Source organism: Canis lupus, chromosome 28 (genome assembly GCF_048164855.1).
Source record: "Canis lupus baileyi chromosome 28, mCanLup2.hap1, whole genome shotgun sequence".
NCBI lineage: Eukaryota > Metazoa > Chordata > Mammalia > Carnivora > Canidae > Canis > Canis lupus.
This window is the reverse complement of record NC_132865.1, coordinates 226,288-234,099: the sequence shown is the minus strand read 5'-3', so window position 1 is coordinate 234,099 and position 7,812 is coordinate 226,288. Positions and strand designations below refer to the sequence as shown.

General features: G+C 46.4%; 1 long non-coding RNA gene across 1 annotated transcript; it reads right to left on the bottom strand.

Moving 5' to 3' along the window:
• Positions 1 to 719: 719 nt before the first annotated feature.
• LOC140619921 (uncharacterized) lies at positions 720 to 4,124 on the bottom strand. Its single transcript, XR_012019684.1, has 3 exons — positions 3,989 to 4,124; positions 3,314 to 3,604; positions 720 to 888 (listed from the first exon to the last, which is right to left on the bottom strand). It is a non-coding gene; the product is annotated as an uncharacterized lncRNA (long non-coding RNA).
• Positions 4,125 to 7,812: the final 3,688 nt, after the last annotated feature.

Below are 7,812 nucleotides of genomic sequence, written 5' to 3'. Positions count from 1 at the left end.
CCGTGGACCTTGCACATGGAAACTTGCAGGGAAACAAGCAAGACAGAAGCTAATGTTTCTCCTCAGAAGCATTAATTCTCGGGGGTGTCTTGAAGCGTGCCAGGCAGACCGAGAGCATGAGCTCTGTGGGGAAGGACGGATATGTGAGAGGGCATGAAGGGTGTGAATTTTGTCCTTTGATCAGCAGAAGTCGCCTGTCCAGAGACCCTGCTCACTATGTTCATTCATCGCCCGGGGAGGAGCAGACAACGCCTTCCTTCCCACAGGCTCCTGGTCGCAGATGTGGCCCAGTCTCCCTCTGCAGCCACCAGCCCCTTGAGGCAGCCCCTGCTGGAAATGGTGTCCGCCTCTGGTTCCGTGCAGCAGGGACCCGCTTCAGCTCACCGAGGTGGACAGCCCCGGTCCACACTGTATTCGTGCTCATCCAGCCCAGCAACCTGGACCAAGATAAACAGCTCCTCCGTCCTTGGGACCTAGGCTCTCCTCTGAGTGTCTGTAGGAATTGAAGGGGATGCTTTCATCTGTGTCCAATGTGCAAGAGATTGTATCAAGACACAGATTAATCTGCCCAGAAAATGAGAAATTTATGGTAAATTCAAGTTTTGCAACCCCTAAAGGGGTTTCTGCTTTAAAAAATTTTAGTTGAAACCGGAGCTCGCTGTCTCACTACCACCAACTTCAATCTCTCAGCCTTCAAAGGACTCGTTGCCTCCTTGACATGGTGCTTTACTCTCAGTTCTTTATTTGAAAATAATACATGTCGGGGGCGCCTGGGTGGCTCAGTTGGTGACGCATCGACCTTCAGCTCAGGTCATGATCTCAGGGTCCTGGGATGGAGCTCCGTGTCAGTCTTCCTGCTGTGCCTGCTTGTGCTCGCTCTCTCTCTCTCTGTCAAATACATAAATAAATTCTTAAAAAAAGAAAAAGGAAAAGAAAATATATGTTGAATCAATATTATGTGTTAAATGCTCTTCCGGGTGATGAGAATATACAGAAAAGTCATGGACCAAGAGGGGAGACATGGTAGACAACAGGCGACCCCGAGCACTTTGTGAACAAAAGTGATCTTTCATCTCCCCTAAGTTTGTGGACTAAAAGTTTGTGGTCAGCGAGGGGGGGCCTGCGGGCCAGCTGCACAGGCGTGTGATGACCCGGCCCGTCCTGCTTTCTGCGGCAGCCGCGGGTTTGCCCTCAGCGCAGAGCCCGGCGACTCACGCAGCCCGCGACACTCGCCATATGGCCCCCAAGGAACAGGCTTCTCGATGCCTGGAGCTGCGGACAGGTGAAGGGCTGCAGCAGGGGAGCTGTGAGAGGAGATAAAGGCAGTGGCTGGCTCCAGCCCCTGAAAAGAGCAGCAAAGTGCAACGTTTAAGTAGGCATCCGGTCCAGCGGCCTCTCACAGAAAGTCCAATTTTAGGCTTAAACAGAATAAAGGTTTCATTTGTCCCACATAAAAGACACCAAGAGCTGGGCCAGTCCCATCGGGGGCCTCGTCCCCCTTCCCTCTCTGCTCCCCACCATCCTCAGCAGCAGAGCATCCTCCTCCACGTGGCCCCTGTCCAGCGTGGCTCGTGGCGCTCTGTCACATGCCTGTGACCCAGACCGAGAGAGGGGAGGCAAGCAACCTGCAGCAATTCAACCCCCTTCGGGAAAATGTTGGAACCCCCCGTCTACGCTGCCGCTGCCGACCCACTGGCTGCCCGTCGCTATGAGGACGATGGCAATGTGGTCTCCCTCGGCACCCTTCTCTGAAGCCTTCGCGTTTTTCCCACTGAATCATCCACAGAAAGGTGGTTAGAAGCTAACGTGCTCCCGGCTGGGACGCCGGGCCTTGTACTGAATTTCCAAATGGACATTCTGAACAGTGCTCACGTAAGAAATGGGAAAATCCCTTCCCTCTTCTTGCTGTTAATGTACTTGTTCATTTCTCCAATATTGTGGGGCCTCTGCTGTGTCCTGGACACCATGCTCGCCCCTGAAGCCTTCTGGCTTTCTTTTCTTTCCTTTTATATATATCAGCATTTTTTTTATTTCAGAAAACAGTGGAACAGAAGGAAACTTTTAAGATTATCATCTAAAACAGTGAATTATTCCATGATTAATAGAGGTGAGTTTATTTTCCTTTATATATAAGTGTGTAACTGCTACCAGATGGTATATGTCTTCAGATAGTTTGTCCAAATCATTCGGGTTAAAGTGGCTTTGTGTTATTGTGAATATAAAGGGAATTTAAGATTTAAAAAAAAAAAAGATTTTTACTTATTCATGAGAGACAGAGAGAGAGAGGCAGGGACCCAGGCAGAGGGAGAAGCAGGCTCCATGCAGGGAGCCCGACGTGGGACTCGATCCCAAGACCCCAGGGTCACGCCCTGGGCTGAAGGCAGATGCTCAACCACTGAGCACCCCCAGGCGTCCCGAATTTAAGGCTTATAAAGGTGCTCACACACTATAACTATTTGTTAATGTTTCTCTCTCCCCCAGCAGACTATCTACTCTTTAAGAACTTCTTCATATTTGCTGACTACAGGTGCTTAATAGATGTTTAATGGAGGAATAAAAGAATGATCTTCCAACCTTCTGGCTGAGGATTCTCTGCCTTTATAACTGAGCTTGGTGACTGTTCCCTGTTCCCTTGAGACAGATGACAGAGATGCAGGTAATACTTAGATATGTGCAGGGTTTTACAATTTTTAAGTCTCTCACATACGTTAAAAAATAATGTTAAAGTTAAATTAATCCAAAAAAAACACACCTTGGTGTATAGTGAATTTCCCTTTTACACTGAATGAAATTAGGAGAAGTCATCTCCTCCCTTCTAACAAGTCCACGAAATATTAGTCCTTAAATGCAGGGTTTGAAAGTGTGTATTTCAGGTGGGAGATGAAGCATCACTACCTGTTTCAACTGAAGAAAAACCAAGTGAAGAGTTTAAACAGCATCAAAGGCAATGCAAGTTGCAACTTGTAAAATATGTGAAGCAGTAGAATGCTTTCCGAAAAGAGGTGCAACACCACAGAAACAGTCCCTCCGAAATAACTCCGCTCACGGAGTAAGGGTCTATACTCCTGCAGAAAACCTGCTGGGGGACGCCTGGGTGGCTCAATGGTTGAGCCTCTGCCTTTGGCTCGGGTCGTGATCCCGGGGTCTTGGGATCGAGTCCCGCATCAGGCTCCGTGCATGGAGCCTGCTTCTCCCTCTGCCTGTGTCTCTTCTTCTCTCTGTGTCTCTCATGGGTAAATAAATAAACAAAATTTATAAGAGAGAGAGAGAGAGAGAAATCAAAGAGAAAGAAAAAAGAAAAAAAAAAACAAACCTGGAGCCACCAGAGGGTGCTCCACCAAAATCTAGAGGAACTGCGTCCATGAGCTTCCTATAGAGCACTCAGATTTTGCGGACTACCACGGGCCAGGCTCAAAGCTATCGCGGTTGCTTTCCCGACCAATTCTCCGTGAGCTGCTCGGTGGAAAAGCACTGTGTCTTCAGCCCTAGATTTCCAGATTGGGAGACCATTTCTTCCAGCCACTTGGGATTGCTGTTGCCTCATCCTGGAGTTCTATGTCAACTATAATCCCCTGCAGTAGTGAAACCTGTCCTGTTCTTGCATCTGCTCAGGAATACAGAAATTTATATATGGTTAATTAATGTTTCCCACTTCTCTCAAGTACACTGATGATGAATAAATCAGAACAATATGAGAATATATGAGGCTGTAACATTTAATTTAGCAATTAATAATTAAGATTAAGAGAACTGTTTGTCATTTAGAAACACCAGGATTAATCCTTTTAATTACCATCTGGATTTCTTTTAAATTATCTGATTTGTTTAATCCTTGTTTACTTTCATTTAGAAGCCCTCAAATTTCCCTAATTTTGCACACCAGATACTCAGCTAATCGCCTTAGTAGAAAACAAAACAAAATATGAAGGAATTTAGCACTGGAACCGCTCTAGTGGTGGAGAAAGCATGGAGAATGGGAGAGACCTACCTCTTGATCCACGTTAGCCGCCTACTTCCTGCAGGACCCGGGGCAAGTCGCTTCCTGTCCCTCAGTTTCATCCCCTTTCTTTATAAAGGGAGAGAGCGTGGATCACAGCAGGGGATTTTACTTTTAAGTGAACCCATTCTTCTGTAATGGAAAGAGAATATTCTATCAATATCCTGGCTCTAGAAAGATGGCAGGTGGGTCCCATTTGATTTCACCCAAGTGCTGAAGGTTCTTCCTTCCTCACTGCACCACCTCTGCAGGTCTCCAGAAATATGTCCCCTCATCGGTTGTCAGAATGCGAGTCATGCATGTGGGACACATGTTCCTATTCAAGTTGTGTACATGGACTAAGAGTCATGGGACCTGTCCCAAATATGCTCATTTACATGTTTTGGAAGGTAAATAGTGGATTAAGTGAGGGATTTATTTCTTTCATTTAACAAGGAAACTGAGTACAAGGCAAGCCAGCTCTAGTGTGGCCAAGGACTGGGCTCCTTCTACATCCCTGCCCCGCCGTCCTTAGCAAATGGTCACAGAGTATCTGGACATTTGCAGGCAACATGTCTCCATTTTAGGCAGAAAAGTGAGAGAAAGGAGAGGGCAAAGGGTTCATGCCAGCTGGTTTTCTCTAAGGCTTTCCTGGAAGCCTCATCCAGTGGAACATGGAAGCCTTTCATTCATATCTCATTGACTAAGAAACTGTCCACGTGGCCTTGAAGGAAGCCTAGGAATTTTTTTTGATAAACACATCACGACCCTGAACCAAGCTGGATATATAAAAGCAAGAGGAAAGAGGTGAATGGAAATTGAGTAGGCCACTAGCTATAGGTGCCACAGGAAGGAGACAGTATTGGCACACAGATGGAGGTCCTCACGCTATTCATTAGATGACATGCAGATAGTTGTCTAAGAGGAAGTCCTCACCAGACATCAAGAAATCCATTTCCAAGCTCCTCCTTGAAGGGGACATAGTGCTCACACCAATGGAGACTTGGCTTCCTTTGACATCCAGCATAGGTGAGCCATTCATCAATGGCTTAGGACTCACCCAGGCCCAATGACCTCCCTGCCTATTCATTCCCCTGATACCTTTTCCTTGCTCCCATCTCTGAGAGTCTTTCCCAAGGCAGGAATCTTTGCCTTTCTTCGCTTCCCAAATCCCTATCCTACGCACAGAAATCTGCCTTTTCGGAAACCCAGATTTTTAAAATTTACAACCCAAGAATGCCTTCCCGTTTTGTCCCTCTGACTTCTCTGAGTCGTCTTTCTCCTAAGGCAATGGACACAGAAAGCCATGCTCACTGAATGGGTCAAGGACCCAAGGGTACAAGGAAATACCAGATGCAAAAACAATTTAAGTTTTAAAAAATCATTCCTCTGCTCATCATGGGAAATCTTACCCTTAAACCCAAAATGTAAAAGAGGTAAAAATTAGAGCCAATATGATTAAGGGGTGGATGGGATATGGGAGGACCTCAAGGCCTTCCTCATGAGGCCTGAGAGAAGTCAGTCAGGGAAAGCTTGAAGATTCACCAAATTGTAAAATCTCTACAGAATCTTCCATCTTGAATGTTCTACAATTCCATTTTAAGGGGCAAACTTTTAGTCCATTTTCCTAAAACTTGAGAATAATCCCACATAATAAATGTGACAGATGAAGTAAACAGTAATTAAGGTGGACATGGTCCCAGCCTTTCCTTGACCCTGACCCTACTCCTTGGCCCATTTCCAGCTTTCCAGCTTCCCCACACTCTAAGCAGGGCTTTGTGATGAGGAACCAACATGGAAGAATGAGAAACAAGAGACGCCAGGTCACAAAGTTAAACATAGAAATAATATATGACCCCTCCCAAAAAAAAAGAAAGAAGAAAAAAAAGAAATAATATATAAGCCAGCAATTGCATACCTAGGATTATACCCAAAAGAATTTTAAAAAGATACTCAGATGTGCACTTGTACCTTCATGTTCACACTAGCACTAGTCACATTAGCCAAAGGTTAAAAAAAAATAAAATAAAATAAACAACCAAATGTCCATCAACAGATAAAGGGATAAACAAATCGCGGTAAATACATACAGCGGACCGTCATTCAGCCATCCAAATCGTGCTGGATGAACCTCGAAAACAGCATGGGCATTGGAAGAAACCAAACATAAAAGGCCACATAGTGTGCGATGTCACTGAGGTAAGATGCCAGAGTAGGTGAATCACAGATACGGAAGCAGGTGGATGGGTGGTTGCCAGGCGCGGGGGAGGAGGATGGGGAGCGACTGCGTCACAGGTCAGGGTTTTCTCTTGGAAGGACGAAATGTTGGGGGACTAGATGTCATGGCTGCACTATCATGAGGTCATTAGATGCCACGGAGTTGTTCCCTTTAAAGTGGTTCATTTTATGTTTTGTGAATTTCACTTCCCTTTTTTAAAAATCAGTTTTCTAAAAAAGAGGAGGTAGCACTACGGGAGCACTCACAGGGAGGGCGTCGGGGGCGGTGGCTGAGGAAGGAACACGTGGGGGAGCACCGTGGGCACTTGCGGCCCTTCCCTCCCCTGAGGTCCAAGGAGGGGACCCCGGCACGGCCACAGTTAACACAAGCTCTGCGAACAGACTACTTGGTTTTAACCCCACTCCTGATACATACACACCGTGACCTGGGCTGTAGATCTCAGTTTCCTCCTCTGTAAGGCGGAGACTGTGACCCCTAACTCACGGGAAGGGTTAAAATGGTGAATGAGTTCATCCACGTAGAGCTCTTCGAAGAGCATGGACCACTACAAGCTCGCAGTGAACATCACCCAATGTTCTTTAGCCTTTTGGACTCATGGACCTTCTTCTTTGGCCAGACCATTCCAGAAATGAGCTGTGTCAGTTGTGCTTTATAAGTCATGTACCAATGTTTCCCTACTCTATGATTTTTTTTTTAATGCAAACTGTAAATAGTACCACCTGCCCAGAAAGCTGTTTAGCTTCCTAGGGCTGATGTGACAAAGTAGCACCATCTGGTTGGCCTAGAATAACAGAAACCTACTCCCTCACAGTTCTGGAGGCTAGAAGTCAGAAAGCAAGGCATCGGCAGGGCCATGTTCCTTCCAAAGACTCTAGGGGATGATCTTTCCGCACTTCCAGGTTCTGGTGGCCCCAGGCTTTCCTTGGCTTGTGACAGCACGACTCCTGTCTTGCCTGGGTCTTCACATGGCCGACTTCCTGTGTGTCTTCATATCAACTTCCTTTTCTATGTGTGTGTGTGTCCAAAATCCCCCCTTCTCCTAAGGACACCAGTCACATCGCAATAGGGCTCGCCCTCCTCCACTATGACCTCATCTTAACTAATTTCATCTGCAATGACCTTATTTCCAAATAAGGTCATTCTGAGGTTCTGAGGATTGGAACTTCAGTATATTACCTTGGGTTGCACAATCCAACCCATAACAAATCACTGTCGCTCTCCTGATGTGTTCATAAGCTCCACTGCCTTCCTTCTGTGGTCCATCCCAGGCCAGTTAGCTGCCGGAACAATCTTGAAGGAGCAAACGCTTTCCTCCTGCAGGCATATCTCCTATTTGATACACTGCACTTTGTACACTCTCTACAACGATTGGTCACGTTTGGCTCCTCTGCTAGTTCACAAACTCCCTAAGTGTTGGGACTGTATCATGTTCAACTCTGAAGAGTAGAAAAGTACCAACCAGAAGAGTACCTAGTGCCTGCATGGAAGCTTCAGCAGTTGAGGAAAGAAAGGAAGAAAGAAAAGAAGGAAAACAAGATTCAAATGTCCACTGGCTCAGCAGCCCCCACCTCCAAGTGACACCAGGCCCTCAGCTCCC